General features: G+C 44.4%; 1 protein-coding gene across 5 annotated transcripts in view; it reads right to left on the minus strand.

Annotated features, from left to right (window-relative positions):
• CKAP5 (cytoskeleton associated protein 5) overlaps positions 1-14,299 on the minus strand; it is a 537,335-nt gene extending 523,036 nt beyond the window's left edge. For 2 of the 5 annotated variants that reach the window (XM_042446957.1, XM_042446953.1), the window contains exon 1: positions 5,728-5,829. The gene's annotated coding sequence lies outside the window, so the exon portion shown is untranslated. Of the gene's footprint in view, positions 1-5,727; positions 5,830-13,838; positions 13,857-13,928; positions 14,136-14,219 lie in introns of those variants that run through there. The other 3 variants (XM_042446954.1, XM_042446955.1, XM_042446956.1) reach the window with 3 other exon arrangements.
• Between the last annotated feature and the right edge of the window lie 1,861 nt (positions 14,300-16,160).

Consider the following 16,160-nt stretch of genomic DNA (forward strand, 5'->3'; position numbering starts at 1 on the left):
GGGCTATGGCTTCCTTCACTGAATCAATCCATCTGTAATATGGTCTCATTTTCCTACTGCCTTCCAGTTTACAGAACATCATCATCTTTTCCAGTGTGTCATGGTGTCTCATGATATGCCCAAAGTATTTAATAATTTCAACACCTTATACCATTACTTTTGAAATCTACAATTCTATGAGTCCAGGAAATGTTTCTCTGTTCTCTAAAGAGAGGAATAGGCTTAAAAAGACTGATGAATCTGTCATTAATTTAAATTAACTCCTGTGGTCAATTTATAAGATTTAACCATCTGCAAATGGCAAGCCTGTTTTGCTTAACGGTAGTGAATGCACACAGCCATGCCGCCATTAATTTTAATGGGACTTGAGCATGTGTGGGTTTTGGTATCCATGTGGGGGAGAGGGCATCTGGAATGGATCCCCCACGGATACAGAGGTCTGACCGTACAATGTTACTATAAACATTAATTTGAGCACCATCAAATTATTCCACAGAAGCAGCTCCTACATTACTAATGTTCCCTACATGTCGTAATCGCTAATGAACTAATGCACAAAACAATTCAGAGATATTCAGAAGAACTGCAAGGTATCATTTGTAGTCTTCTGTAAAAACAAAAGGGAAGGCTGAAATATATCTGACCTGAATGATGGCTATCTAGTCCAACTATCCTAAAATAAAACTGGCATACTATGGTATGTTGCCAAGGAATCAAGACCACAGTACAATAAGTAAAATTCAGAACGTTCAGACAAGAAGATAATCGCAATGACACCTCTGTGGAGAAGGAAGAAAAGTTTCTGAGATTAGGAACCAACTTATATGAATGGCCAATAGACACTTAAAATTAAAAAAATAAAACAGCAGCATCTTTAAAACAATCTATACAGTTAAAAGCCTTACAATTTCAGAAGCAAGATAAATAATATAAATAATAACACATGGAAGACAGACAAAAAGACAGAGAAACAAATTTTTAAAAACCCAACTATAGAAGAAAAACAAGAATATAAAAAGATGTTGTCATACAGAGAGACCTCCACATAGGGGAATGTGCTGCCCTTCGAAGGGATCTGCAAAGCCTGGGCCCAGTTTTTGTAATCCCAAGTCAATAGAGCAGAGGTATCTGGAACACCCAAGAGAGCTACCAGCTCTAACATTAATGAGAGTATTATAGAAGAAAGCTGTCTTTCATGTAACACCGTTGACATAATAATAGGACAGAAGTGTCCAATTTTTGTAACTACCTAAGCTAGCAGGTAGTTACAAAGCTAGCTTGGGAAAGAACGACCATTTCTATGTATATATTACAGCACCAGTTTTGAAACATTATTGACCTTATATCAGCTGGTTTCAAAAGTCTGCTCCCAGTATCACTTACTAAAATGGAATAAAAGGAATTGCAACACAATGGTATTGAATATTCAGCACAATATTTATAGAGAACATCATAAGCTATATTGAGAGTTATTTTACATCACCATCTCCAAGAATCATAAAGCACTACCTCTCTTTTCATTTTTGTGACACATAGAAAAAGATATTAATTAGAAGCAAAACATGCATTAGCAGTTGACGATGGCCATGAAATGTACTAAAGTACGAGTCTCCTAGTAACAGTTGTTACAAGTTTAAGAATGCTACTGCTATATTTAAAAAAACAGTCACACAAAAGCAGAACAGTTTGGTTCAGCAGTTTTGATTTACAAAACCTTTCTTTAGGCAGTTTATGCTTGGTATTTCTTGTGAGTTGCTAAAAACCATGAAAAAGAAGAAAGTATCCAAGAGTAACAAGAACATCAGGAACTTCCAAGAATCAACAACCAGCCACTGAAGTGTCTTACAAAACAGGATAGACAGTTCTAATTATGGGAGGGAAATGCTGTTGGCCTTTAACATATAGACTCTTATGCTATTTGCATGTGCCTTGGTGCAAAACATCAGAGTAGTCACAGGAATCTGAAGGGGTTTTGATCTGTGGTCTTGCATTATTCCAACAATAAAAACGAGCAACCCCACTTATCAGCTCGATTCTGCACCTCTTCTCACCAAAGCCTTAGACCACTTTGTTGAGGAGGAAACCTGGGGCATTGTCAAGATTTCTGCCGATCTACGAACATGTGGAGGGAAAGGACAAAAAGGCAAAGGGGGAACTCCTCTACCCACAGTCTCAATGTCCAACTGTCCAGACACTATATGGCATTGTGGTGGTGGTGGTGGTGGGCCTTCAAGTCATTTCCAAAAGTTTCTTCAGAGGGGGTTTGCCACTGCCATACTCTGAGGCTGAGAGAGTGTGACTACCCAAGGTCACCCAACAGGTTTCCATGGCTGAGTCAGGATTCAAATGCTTGTCTCCAGAGTCATAGTCCAATGCTCAAACCACTACACCATGCTGGCTCACATACTATATGGCATACTACTACATTATCCTAACAGAATGCCTCTGGCCACCTACAACTAGGGTCCTGCTAAGTGACTCAAGCAGATCTTCCTGTCTTTACAGCAGCTACCTTTCCCCCCTCAAGACCAGAAACACTCAACTATGTATGCCCATTCCCTCCCACTCGCTGATAAACTCAAGTGGAGGCATTTTCCTACACTCCTCCTGAAAGCAGCTTATGTTGTAACTTCCCCAACAGCTGTCTGGCATCACTTCCTTCCAGCAGGGAACAGGAAGATCACCCTACAATGCTGATGGGCAGCACTTTTGAAGCTGGTAAGCTGTTGTTGCTGCTCTATGTCTTTAAGTCATTTCTGATATAAAGAAACCTTAAGGCAATCCTATTACAGGGTTTTCTTGGCAGAATTTGTTTGCAGGGTTTTTTCCCTTGCTTCCTCTAAGGCTGAGAGAGTGTGACTTGCCCATGGTCACCCAGTGGATTTCCATGTCCAAGCAGGGATTCAAACCCTGGTCTCCCAGTGTCCTAGGGAAATGCTCAAACTGCTACAACTTGCTGGCTCTCATTTCTTTTGAGATACCAGTAAGTTTATTGTGGCAGAAAGCTGTCATTTCATGCACTGTTTGAAATACTATTTTGGATCACTGCCACTTGCCATTACTCACAAAGTTACTATTGTTATGCTGCAATCCAAGATAAACTAGGCTCAAGATTTCATTTAAAAGCAAAACCTTAGATGAATTTTTAATGAAGCTTTCTGTGTCAATCCAGCAGCTATACAAAATTTGCAAGATGAAAAATCACCTTTAGGTTTGTTTTGTTTTCTTATAAAGTAAACATATACCTCACTTTATACTTAATCATTCTGTGAGGTCAGGCCAAAAAAACAGTAATTAGCTCTGTTCCATCCAGCAAGTATGTGTGATGAGCAAAGAGGTGCAGTGTGCATAACTCTTCTCTCTCCAGTAGATCCTACAGTTTTTCAGTGACAGAAACACTAGCACTCTCCCTTAGCAAGTCTCAATGCAAAGCTTCAAGCATCAAACCATCTTAGATAAATTATTTTGGGGAAAAACTGTTTTAAAAACACAAATGAAAAAGGTTCTAGTACTGTATAATGTTGACATGGATTTCCTGCATGGCAGGGGGTTGGACTGGATGGCCCTAGTGGTCTGGAAACGATTCTATGATTCTATGACAGTTTGGGTTGTTATCAAAAAGATTAATTTGGAAGTTTTTTATTGCAATCCTATGTATACTCGTTTAGGAGTAAGCCCTACTGAGTTCAGTTGTTGCGTCAATGGTCCAAAACACATGGCAAAATAATCCACTGCAAAATAATGACACTGCTTTAACTGCCCTGGCTCAATGTTAGGGAATTCTGGGAACTGTAGTTTTGTGAGACACTTAGCTTTCACTGTCAGAGAGCTCTGGTGCCACAATATACTACAATTCCCTAGCACTGAGCTAGGGCAGTTTAAATGGTCTCAAATTGGATTATTGCTGCAGTCTGTTTTAGACGAATATGCTTATAACTCAGGAGACGGCATCAATCAAATGGTCCAGCACAATAATGTCTTCTTGATGTCAATGGTAGAATTAACAAAGGCTTAACTGGATCCTACTGAATGACAATGGAGCTTAAAAGTGTTTACATTTTGTCTATGGGAAAATGAAACAGAATGTCAACCTATGTCTCAGGGGAGAAAATACAATCATACCTACAGTACAATTATATGGGGTTTTGTGGGTTTTTTGGGCTGTGTGGCCATGTTCTAGAAGAGTTTCTTCCTGACAATTCACCAGCATCTGTGGCTGGCATCTTCAGAAGATGTCAGCCACAGATGCTGGCAAAAGGTCAGGAAGAAACTCTTCTAGAACATGGCCACACAGCCCAAAAAACCCACAAAAAACCATGGATGCCAGCCATGAAAGCCTTTGACTTCACAGTACAATTTTAAATCCACATTCAGTCCAAAACACTCTGCAGAAGTAATCCAGTTTGAGGTTGCCTTAACTGCCCTGGCTCAATTCTAGGGAATTCTGGGAACTGTAATTTTGTGAGACATTTAGCCTTCTCGTCAGAGAGATCTGGTGCCACAATAAACTACAATTCCCAGGATCTCCTAGCACTGAGCCAGAGAAATTAGAGCGATCTAAAACTGGATTATTTCTGCATTTTTGGAATTTAGAAGCAAATCCCATTGTGCACAATGGTGTTTACTTCCAGGTAAATGTGCATCAGATTAAGGCACAAGACAGTGGAATCTGCTCCTGAGTAAACAAGCAAAATGAAGGAGGGAACTGTGGCCCTGCAGCTGTTTGGGGGTAACAACTTCCATCAGCAATGGCCAACATACACAGTGGTGAATAACTGGGAACTGATATCCAGAAACTTCTGGAGGGCCACAGCTGCCCACCTCTGACTTATAAGACTACACTGTAAAGCCAAAAGTGGTAATAATTTAGTAGCACCTTTTGGACACACTTTGCCGACTCACATTTACGTTGATGTTGACATCTGCTGACTAACAGAGGCCAGATATTGGTTGGGGAGGGGGAACTAGGTTCTTGCACCATATTGATTTTAAAACAAAAAGATATCAGACCTTGAAAGGAAGCATTTTATGTAGGACTTAAAAACCTTGTGTCTGTGTTCACAGAGTAGAAAAGCATATAAGAAAACATTTCCCAGGTACTATGTCTGAAGGCACTCCCGTCGGGACAGGCCTCCACAACCTGAGAAGGCCCTGTAACCTACCCTTCCAAAGGATGTAAGGAAAGAAACGAGGAGGATGGCTTTGCAGGTCTCGCCTGAGGCAAGGCTTGGGAGTGCTGCCTGTCATCTTTATTTTAACAGACTGAAAAACCTAATATTTTTCTAGAGCTGCGGAGGCCCATCAGTAAACCCCAAAATGTAAAACAGCAAATGGAAGAGCAGTATGGTATTTCTGGCTGTCTTTTCCGACTGCTGTGACCCATCCCCTCCCTGATTCCCCGACCAAGTCTTTGTTTTCCTTGCCGCCCCCCCCCGATCCCCAACTGAGGCCAGGGCCCTCCCATGGCCCTTCAGCCTACTCGCATTGCCCTGCATGGGCCTTTCTCCCCGCTTGGCTCCCCTTCCTCCCAGCCCTCGCAGGCGACAGGACCCGGCCTCCCTTCCCCTGCTGCGACAGGCTCTTCGGGGGACCCAGAGGCGGAGGAGCAAAAGGAGGCCTCTCCCGGGGCATTGCCGCTCTTGCCTGCCTGCCTGCCTGCCTGCCCCCACCGAGGCAGGCGCTTGGGGCTGTCCTTCCCAGGTCTGACTAGGCCGGAGCCCTCCTTACCCAGCGCCGGCTTAGCGGGAGGGCGCCTGCATCTCCAGCCAGACAGCGGAAGGAGGAGGAGGAGGAGGAGGAGAAGCGCCTCCTCCTCCTGCAAAGGCGGGCCCATCCAGCGCCGCACCTGAGCCAAGGCAGGCCCTGGATCCCTGGAAGCCACGGGACAGACAAAGGCCCCGGCCCCGCCCTTCCTCGCAGCCAGGGAAAGGGGGATCAGCCCCACAAGGCAGGGCCCTGGCCCCCTCCCAGGACCCAGCCGCACGGTTTGCCCCCCCCCTTTTAACTCTTTGTCTGGCTCAAGACTATGGAATTCTGGGAGTTGGAGTTTATTGTGGGGCTGCTCCGCTCTGAACCCCACAACAAACTCCAAGTCCCAGAATGGCTCCCGTGCTGTGGAATTCTGGGAATGGCGGTTCTTTGTGGCGCCAGAGCTATCTGGCAGAGAAGGCTAAATGTCTCCCCAAAAAAGAGCAAAAACTCCCCAAATCCCTACCCTTCCCCGAATTCCTCAGCATGGAGTAGCTTAATATTGGGGGGGGGGGGGGGGGGGGGGGCAATACCTTGTTGTTCTAGGGTCTAGACATATGACCTCTGCACCTAGACGTAGACCTAAGGTCCAAAACACACTGCAGAAATAATCCCCTTTGAGACTGCTTTAACGGCCCTGGCTCAAGGACAGGGAATCCTGGGAACTGTCATTGTGTGAGATGTTGAGCCTTTCCTGGTGCCCGACCAACTACAGGCTCCAGGACTCCCTAGCACTCAGTCAGGGCAGTTAAAGCGGCCCCAAACCAGGTTATTTCTGCAATGTGTTTTCGACCAAAGTGGCATCAAACTGGAGTATTTCTGCAGTGCAGCCCTAATCTCTAAATACACAATACACTATTTTAGCCAACTTTGACAGCTTCTGCTTTTGTAATATATTTAGTCTTCTCTGTCAGAGTGCTCTGGTGCCACAACAAACTACAGTTCCCAGAATTCCCTAGCAGTGAGCCATGGCAGTTAAAGTGGTGTCAAACCAGATTCTTTCAACCATGTGGACACAGCCCAAATTGCCTATTAGCTCTCCTGCAATGGCTCCAACAACAGCTGCCTAGAAGCACCCAAGGCCTGGCCGGGACAGAGAGGGCCTCTCCTGACAGACATCCAGGCCCTCTGTCTCACTGAAGCCATGCCTGAGCCACTGCAAGGGACGCTGGAAGGCCTTCACATGGTGCCCAGGCAGCAGTGCTACTCTCACTGACCATCCAAGGGAAATAAATGCTTCAAGGGTCCCGTTTTTGTTCTTATGTATAGAAAAACTGTCCCCCTCCCCCAGCAGAACTGACATAAAAAGTTGCAAGCCATTGGTCCTTCAAGCTCAGTGTTGGCTACACCGATTACTAGCCGCTGTTGAGAGCTTCTTTCCCGCTCTTACTTGAGATGCACTGGACTGAACCTGGAAAAGCATGCACAAAGCATGTGCTCCATCTTTGTGTTTTAGCCCCTTTTATAAAGACTATGGAAAGCACAACTAATGCTTCTCCATCTCCTTCCAGTAAACATTCTGGAAAGTACTATACTTCCTTCCCTCCAAGTCAGAACTGCAAGTATACAAGGTTAGCTTCGCCTGCTGAAGTCAACTCTGCAGCCCTTTTAGCATGCTGGTTATATCAGCCTCAGGGTGACCAACTATATCTCACTTCTCCAGCTATTAGAACTGCAGCACCTTGCTCCAAAATTGCTCCAAGAGACTATAGCTGAATACAAATTTGTAACATTTCTTAATGATGCAAATGATGATTAATAAACAATGTTGCAAAGCTTGAGTTCCCTCTTAAAATTCCCTAACTTCATTCTCCTTCATCAAATCAACAATAACCAAGAATGGATGATAAAACACAACATTATAACACCTGTTGTACGCCGCTTTGATTGCCTGGCAAGAAGCAGGATAGAAATAAAAAAATATATATTTTATTATAAAATGCTAAAATTATATACCAATATATTAAAAACAAACTCCGTATTAGTCACTACCCAGACGTCCAGGAAACATGAAAGGTTAACACGATTCTACTAAAATGCACCCAACATACAACAGCATTATAGAACAAGGGTAACAGTAGCAATTGCATAAATCATAGAATCATAGAGTTGGAAGAGACCACAAGGGCCATCCAGTCCAACACCTTGCCATGCAGGAAATCACAATCAAAGCACCCCAGACAGATGGCCATCCGGCCCATTTAAAAACCTCCAGACAAAGGATCATATCGTTTTAATAGCAACATACAGAGGCTAATTATTGGATAAACACCAGGTGAACTGAACAAATTCTACTTTTTAAGGTCTAGATTCTAGGAGGCTGTATGCAGCATCCTACAGAAAGTATGTATGTGGAACCTTGATTTTATTTCATGCACAGAGAAAGGAACGAAATAAGGATCACATACTAACAGATCTCACTGGTAGTTAACCAGGCTTCTAAATTCAAATCAAGCTCTCTGTATGCATAATAAATTTTAAGACATTATCAAGTGGGAAACAAAGTTAATTTAAAAGGCAGTATCAAGCAATTTGAAGGAAACACAACACCACAAAAGTAGGAAGAAAGCAATTCACAATTAATCTTTATTCATTTTGCTAAATTTCTTTGGATGAACAGTTTTATCTTTATAAGAGCAGTAACAGTGCAATACTACATGTCTACTTAGAAGTCAAGTTCACTGAGTTTACTCCGAGGAGTCCAGTTGCTTATAGGAAGAAAGGGGGTATGAGGCCTGAGCCAGACCCCCATTCCTCTATCACCATGTAAGGGGAGATGACATAAAGGGACACAGCCACACTGTTTGATATCCCAGATATGGTCACATCCTAGTTTCCAGTTCGTGTGTCAGTCACAACTTGTCTTTGCTCTGTCCTCACTTTCTTTTGGGTGAAGGTAAGAAGAGAAACAAAGCTGGACATGTATCCAATCCAGTGGCTGCAGGGGTATTTCTGAGACCTGGGAAGTTTTGCATGCTCCTGCTGGCGGGAATTTGGTACAGACAATTCAAAAGCCCAAGCACTAACTGCAGGAACTCAGGTCTAGGAAGCTTTGCCTGCTCTGCTCTTTACTCCAAAAGGAACAACACTTTGGTAAAACTCCTCCTTGTTTTTCCTTTTCTGAGACTGGTGACTTTCCCAGTTAGGCGCATGAACTGCTGTCTCCAGTCTTTCACTGAAGATGATTCCACCCTCATTCCCTGCCCTCTTTCTGACTGACATGGAGAAAGGGAAGCGGGAGAATTTTGAGGGAAAGGGTTTAGAGGGGGCCACCTGCAGGTCAAATTATACATGCAGACCAGAATTTCCCTTTCCCTGGTGTATAGGACTGCGGCTTAAGTACCTACATAAATAACATATGCACTACAACCACACTGGGAGAAACAGGTGTATCATTTACAGCAGTGCTCCCCAAACTGTGCCCTTTAAGAGATTTTGGACTTCAGCTCCCAGAAGCCTCAGCCATGTTGGCCAATAGTCTGGAATTCTGGAAATTGAAGTCCAAAATCCCTTAAAGAGCACAGTTTGAGGGACTACTGATTTTGAGCATTATCGCATGAGAAACAACTTGGAAATGGAGCTGGAGAGTAGTGGCTCTCTCTCTGCCTTATCGCATGTCATAGCGCGTCAGACCTTTTCCTGCAGGAGATGATTGTAAAACCATGTCTTTTATTGAATGGATTTTTCCAGCTAGAAACAAGACACACTTATACAACCATGTCCTGTGGGAAGAGAACTGAAGCGCTGTGAGGCATGGAGAAAGCTACTACTCTCCAGCTCCATTTCCAATTTGTTTTCTCGTAAGGCATTTCAAGTTCTTATCACTATTAAAATTAACAACACTAACAGCAAACAATCCAAACAGTGACAATATTATTAAACAGGAGAATCATAGAATCATAGAAAATGCAATTCATTTGACATTTGAGCATGGGAAAATACGGAGCAAGTAAGCATAGTTAATATAAAGCCTACCCTTGCAAGACTGTAAACAGGGCAAACGTGACCAAATTTCACACTGAAGCAGAATATTCCAGCTCGTCTTTACAAAGTTTTTGCTCCATACCGTAGCTAAAGCATCCTCAGTGTGTTTTCAAGCTGCCATTAAAGTATGACCAGATTGAGACAAAACACTTTCAGAAAGTAATTGGTAGCCTAATCGTAAGAACTAGAAATTTAAAAGTGCAATTAAGAGAGTTTTTAAAAAATGCTTTTTTTAAACAATGGATGAGGACCCAATCCTAAACTGCAGCAAACTTGCAAAATTATTACTAGAAGCCACAAAGATGCTGTTGTTAGAAATGATACAACCCATATCTGCAGCAGCTGTATGCAGTTAAAATGTGAAAGAAAGATATTTTGAAATTGCAACATATTCTAGACAGTGTTAAGTAACAAGTGGGTTCTGAAACACACTCGTCTCTCCACATTCATTGGGGTTAGGGGCACAGGACCCCCATGAATGTTGAAAAACCACAAGTAACAAAAACACTATGTTTTTACCTGAGAGAATACCCCTCTAGGAATTTCTAGGTCTTCCAGTGCAACTCCATGGTCAACATCTGCCAGACATTGACCACTGAATTGCACTGGGGGAACTACAAATGCCTAGTGGAGTATTCTCTCTAGGAATCTCTAGGTCCTTCAGTGCATCTTTTGGTTAAAGTTGACCATAGAGTTGCGCTGGAGGACCTTGATATTCCTAGAGAAAACATATTAATAAAATCTGTGAATAACAAAATCCGCAAAAGTCAAAGCCACAAATGTGGAGGGACGAATGTAATGGCACCATTATGCTCTATGAACTTTCCAAGTTTTGGAGTAAAGAGCACTTAGCAACCATAACGGAGGCAGCTTTCAGATCATGGAAGGTACCATGGGAAAGGGCCTGATCAGATATTACATTACAGTAGTTTCCCTCTGAGTAAGGTGTTACCAATCTTGTGGAGAGCTAAAATGTTTCCAGCTTCAAGGCATCAATATCAAATATTTATGTGCCAGGATACCTAGTAATTTTCCAGGCCTCTTGGGACATAGTGACTATCTCCATTTGGAGGGGGGGGAACTTCACTCTACAAAAAGGTACTTATGCCTCTCCTCGTCAAGAGTGAAGCTAAATGAATCTTTCAACGTATTTGAGGAACCCTTTCAGGTATCTCCTATTCTCAATAACTTGACTGAAGGAACTCAAACTCTCCCTTGTAATAAGCCACCTTTAATTGAAAAGGGAAGAACTTCTCAAGTGCATATGGTTGGTCCCTATAGGAAAGATAATGCTAGATTAGACTGCCCTTTGGCCCTGTAGCACTTTTTATATGGGTTATAACCTAGCTATCTGCTGGTATACAGCTGCTAATGCAAGAGAATAGTTGTGCAACCCCATATTAGAAAATACTAGTGATCAGAAATGTGTGACCCTGAGCTGACCTATCATAGCTAGAGAAGAGAAACACAGAGAACCAGCATTTAAGGAGAAACACCCAGGTTTTGCATTTAAGGCCTTCTGGAGAGAATGAAAACCCTTCCTAGAAAAGCTCAATAAGAGCCATTTTTGTTTCAAGAGCTGGAGGTTGTCTTTCCTGAGAGAGAAAATGAACCTGAATAATACTAGGAAGGCATGGTAGTAGCTGCAAAGTTTGTAGTTACAAGGCCAAGTGAGCAGTAACAGCAACTAGAAATAGCAGTTACCACCATTTAGTCTTGAACCCTCCCCTTCTTGGTATGTAGTGACTGTTGCTGCTACCAGCAACCATCACTATTTGTGGATAAGTAGCAGCATCTTCTCCTCTGCTTCTCTAACACAGGAGACACCACTACATACTATAGTACAGATATATTCATGACACCCCTATTTATTTCACTCATGTGGCGGCTTCTGCATTACAGCAGCAGAGGAAAAATCCTGGGAACTGCTTATTTTCCACCAGAGAAACACTCCCCATTCTCAAGAGGAAGGAAGGAAGCCAAGCAGCCAAACCACAACAGGCGTCTTGGAGTAAAAAACTGCTGCCACTCACTTGCCCAGCAGGGCAGGCAGGCGAGAAGGAGCCAACCGTGGCCCCAAAGATCAGCAGCTAAAGTCTCCTTGCCAGCTTTCTCCCCTGGAGCTGTGGGAGTGGGTGCTGCTGTTGTTTCTCATAGCAGCAGACCCCAATGCTTGTCTTGTCAGGGGTGTGTGATAGGAGAACATGGAGGTCAGGCGCAAGTCAAAGTAAGGGGCTTTGAGAGCCAGCATGGCATAGTGGTTTGAGTGTTGGACTATGACTCTGGAGAGCAGAGTTCGAATCCCTCCATAGCCATGGAAACCCCCTGGGTGACCATGGGCAAGTCACACCCTCCCAGCCCCAGAGAATGGCAATTTCTATTTTATTTATTTATTTACACCCTGTTCTAGCAATAATAAGAGTGATAATAATAATTATTATTATTATTATAAATTATTAAATTAAATTATTATTCCCTGAGGGCAAGGAACTGCATAATAAAAACATTGTAAGCTGCTCTGAGAGCCTTTGTGGCTGAAGAGCAGGGTATAAATAGTACAAGTAAATAAATAAGAAACAAATATTATTTCTTACTCGCAACTCCCCACGGATCAAGGTGGAAAACAACAATTAGCAAATAAACATCTGTTTTTGGCCACAAAACTTCTCAGAGCAGTTTACAGATTGTTATTCGACAGTCCCCTGCCCTGAACAAATCTTGCCTAGAGGATGAAAACCCTTGGACAAGCCACAGCCCTCTCAGCCTCAGAGGAAAGCAAAGGCAACCATTTCTATGTTTTTCATTGTACACTTGACCCTCCATATTCACTAGGGTTAGGGGCACAAGACCCCTGTGAATATGGAAAAACCGCAAATAACAAAAGCACCATGTTTTTACCTGAGAGGACGCCTCTCTAGGAATCTCTAGGTCCTCCAGGGCAACTCTGTGTTCAACGTCCGACAGACACTGACCACAGAACTGCACTGGAAGAGCTACAAAGGCCCAGTAGAAAACTCTCTCTAGGAATCTCTAGGTCTTTCAGTGCAACTTTTAGTTAAAGCTGACCACTGAAGGACCTAGATATTCCTAGAGAGAACATATTAATCAAATCCGTGAATAATAAATCTGCAAATATCAAAGTCACAAATGGACAGTGGAACACACTCCTTCCTTGGAGTGTAGTGGAGTCTCCCTCCTTGGAGGTCTTTAAACTGAGGCTGGGTGGCCATCTGCCAAAGGTGATGCTTTGATTGAGAGTTCCTGCATGGCAGAATAAAGGGGTTGGACTGGATGGTCTTTGTGGCCTCTTCTAACTCTATGATTCTATGAAACATGGAGGGATGAGTGTGTTGTGCTTTTTAATATTGTAATATTTAATATTATAATATTGTGATACTGGGATACAAATAAATATAACAATGACAATAACAACACAGAATCATAGAGTTTGAAGAGGCCACAAGGGCCACCCAGCCCAGCCCCTTTATTCTACCATGCAGGAACTCAGCATGAAAGCATCCCCTTTGACAGATGGCCATCCAGCCTCTGCTTGAAGACCTCCAAGGAGGGAGACTCCACTACCCTCCGAGGAAGGAGTGTCTTCCACTGTCGAACAGCCCTTACTGTCAGGAAGTTCCTCCTAATCTTGAGGTGGAATCTCTTTTCCTGGAGCTTGCATCCATTGTTCCGGGTCCTGTTCTCTGGAGCAGCTGAAAACAAGCTTGCTCCCTCCTCACTATGACATCCCTTCAAATATTAAACAGGGCTCTCATATCACCTCTTAGCCTTCTCTTCAACAAACCCTTGTGAGGAAAGATGCCAATGGAGGGAAAAAACATGGCTGGGCCGCCATAGCGTCAATATAAGTCAGAAAGGACTTGAAGGCAGGCGATGGTTTGTGCGCTGGACAAGGACGGCATGGAGGGCCTGGGTTCGAATCCTGGATCGGCCTCGCAAACCCACTGGGTGACCTTAGGCGAGTGACGCTCTCTCAGCCCCAAAGGCAAACCCACTGCAACGAAGCATGCCAGGGAAACCCCGACACAGGGTCGCCTTCGGGGCAACGGTAAGTCGGAAATGGCTTGAAGAAGGCCCACAACACCAACCTGACAGGGCAGACCCTCAAAGCCCCGCCCTGCGAGAGAGAGAGAGAGAGAGGCCCAGGCCCGTGGAGGCAACCTGGGGACCCAGTTCACCTGAGACTCGGAGAGCTGGGCCTGGAGGCCTTAGGCGGCCACCGCCGCCGCCGCCGCCGCCGCTCCCTTTCCCCGTTGCCCTAGCAACCCTCGCTCGGCAGGCGCTGGGATCGACGGGGGCCGGGAGGGCCTCAAGACCGGCGGCCGGGGCGGAAGTACGACGCTGAGGGGGGGTCCCGGCCGTTTCCTTGACGACGGCCCTGGAGAACGCGTGACCCCGCCCCCTTCCCTTTCGCCTGATTCACATCGTCCCCTCCTCCTCACAAAGGGAGCAGAGAGAGAAAGACTCACCCGTAGCCAAGCGCTAAGGCGGACCTGAGAAAGGCCGCGGCTCCTCCGCAGGGTTTGAAAAAGCAGTGACGCACGCCACGCCCCCCACAATATCCCCGTCGCCTATTGGCTGCCACTCGGCCCGCCCGCTCCTCCAAGGCGCGACGTGATTGGGCGGTTTGAATCCGGCCACGGCGGTTGGGTTCCTAGGAGACGGAGGGCGACCGTTGAGGCCTTGTGTCTCCAGACTGGAGAAATAACCCGGTTTGGCCCCGGATTAACTCTTTGTCTGGCTCTTTGCTATGGAATTCTGGGAGTTGTAGTTTGTTGTGGGGTCCAGAGCGCCTGTTGTCCTCTGGGTTGTGATTAACTGCCACTACTCCCATCATCACGCGTCAGCAGTGGCTGTGATGACAAAATGCGGGGTCAAGATTTCACAAGTTCCCCAGCCTTAACCTCAAAACTGGTTACTCTGAGATTTGGGGCTCATGGCCAATGAAAGACTTTGGACCCATGGCCAGTGGAAGGGGCAATCTGCTCCTTCCAGACCATAATCTATTGGTGGACAACTATTAGGGGTTTAGGGACAGTATTGCCCCTGTCAGAGACTATGGGGGGCAACAAATCTCCCCCCCCCCCCCCCACCACAAAGATTTAAAATTGTCCCGAAGGGCCTTCAGTGTATACCCTTCCCATAAACACCATCCTCAGAATTCAACACAGTGCATGGAAAGGAAATACCCACTGTGCAAGACTAATAGATGTTTTTGTGGGTTTTCAGGCTATGAGGCCATGTTCAAGAAGAGTTTATTCCTAACATTTTGCCAGCAGATGCCAGTCACAGCTGCTGGTGAAACATCAGGAATAAACTCATCTAGAACATGGCCTCATAGCCTGAAAAACCCACAAAAAACTATGGATGCTGGCCATGAAAGCCTTCAACTTCACTAATAGATATTGTCTATATTAAACTGATACCATGCAAGAGATAAATGGGCAGTTCTCAAAATGAAGGGATGTCATATAGTCTATATTAAACTGATACCCCCCAATAAATACTATATAAATTGGGTGGGAATCATATATCTCTCTGGATTATCTTGTACTGCAGCTCTCAACATTTCCTACCATTCAGTATGCTACTGGGTTTGTAATCCAGCAACATTTGGAAGGCTGCCCTTGATGTGGAAGAGAGCATCAAATTTCATTAAAGACTAGCATGGTTTAGTAGTCTCATTGTCGGACTGGGAGTCCAATGGTTAAGAGTTAGAGCAAGGTTCAAATCTCCCCATAACCATGGAAACCCTGGAGTGACCTTAGTCATGTCACATTATCTCAGCCTTAGGGAAAGGCAATGGCAGACCTCCTCTGAAGAAATCTTGCCAAAAAAAACAAATGAACTATGATATGCTTGAAGGCCTTCAAGTCAACTTGAAGGCACATAACAACAACACACAACTGGAGACCTGCATGATCGTTGCCCAAAGTTTCCCAGTGGGTTTAAGATGATGAGCTTAAGATGATGATGCCTTTACTTGTGGACAATTTATGCTCAGTAGTGGGATAAAATGATTGCATGGCAACAGTAGCAAGCCACGCTGTACATATTTACTTTTCTGTACAGTTGGTTCAGTGAGGCTTACTTGCAAGTAGGTGTGCATTGGACTGCTGCCTCAATTTCCTTTCTTAATTAATTTATGTTGATAACTTTCCCTACGCCAATGTTCAAGGTGATATTGGTTAGTTCTTACAAATTCAGACTCCCTCAAGGGGAGGAACACCCACAACACAAACATTCAAGCTGCAGGTTGTTTAGGGTAAATGGATGGGCGGGGGGGGGGGAGATTAGGAGAGTAACAGTACAGTGGAGTTCACCACCACTAAATTATGAACAGAAGGCAGAAAGGAGGGAGTCATGTTATAGTGTCATAACAGGTCGACAGAAGGAAGGTATTTCAACAA

This window comes from Sceloporus undulatus, chromosome 1 (assembly GCF_019175285.1).
Source record: "Sceloporus undulatus isolate JIND9_A2432 ecotype Alabama chromosome 1, SceUnd_v1.1, whole genome shotgun sequence".
Classification (NCBI taxonomy): domain Eukaryota; kingdom Metazoa; phylum Chordata; class Lepidosauria; order Squamata; family Phrynosomatidae; genus Sceloporus; species Sceloporus undulatus.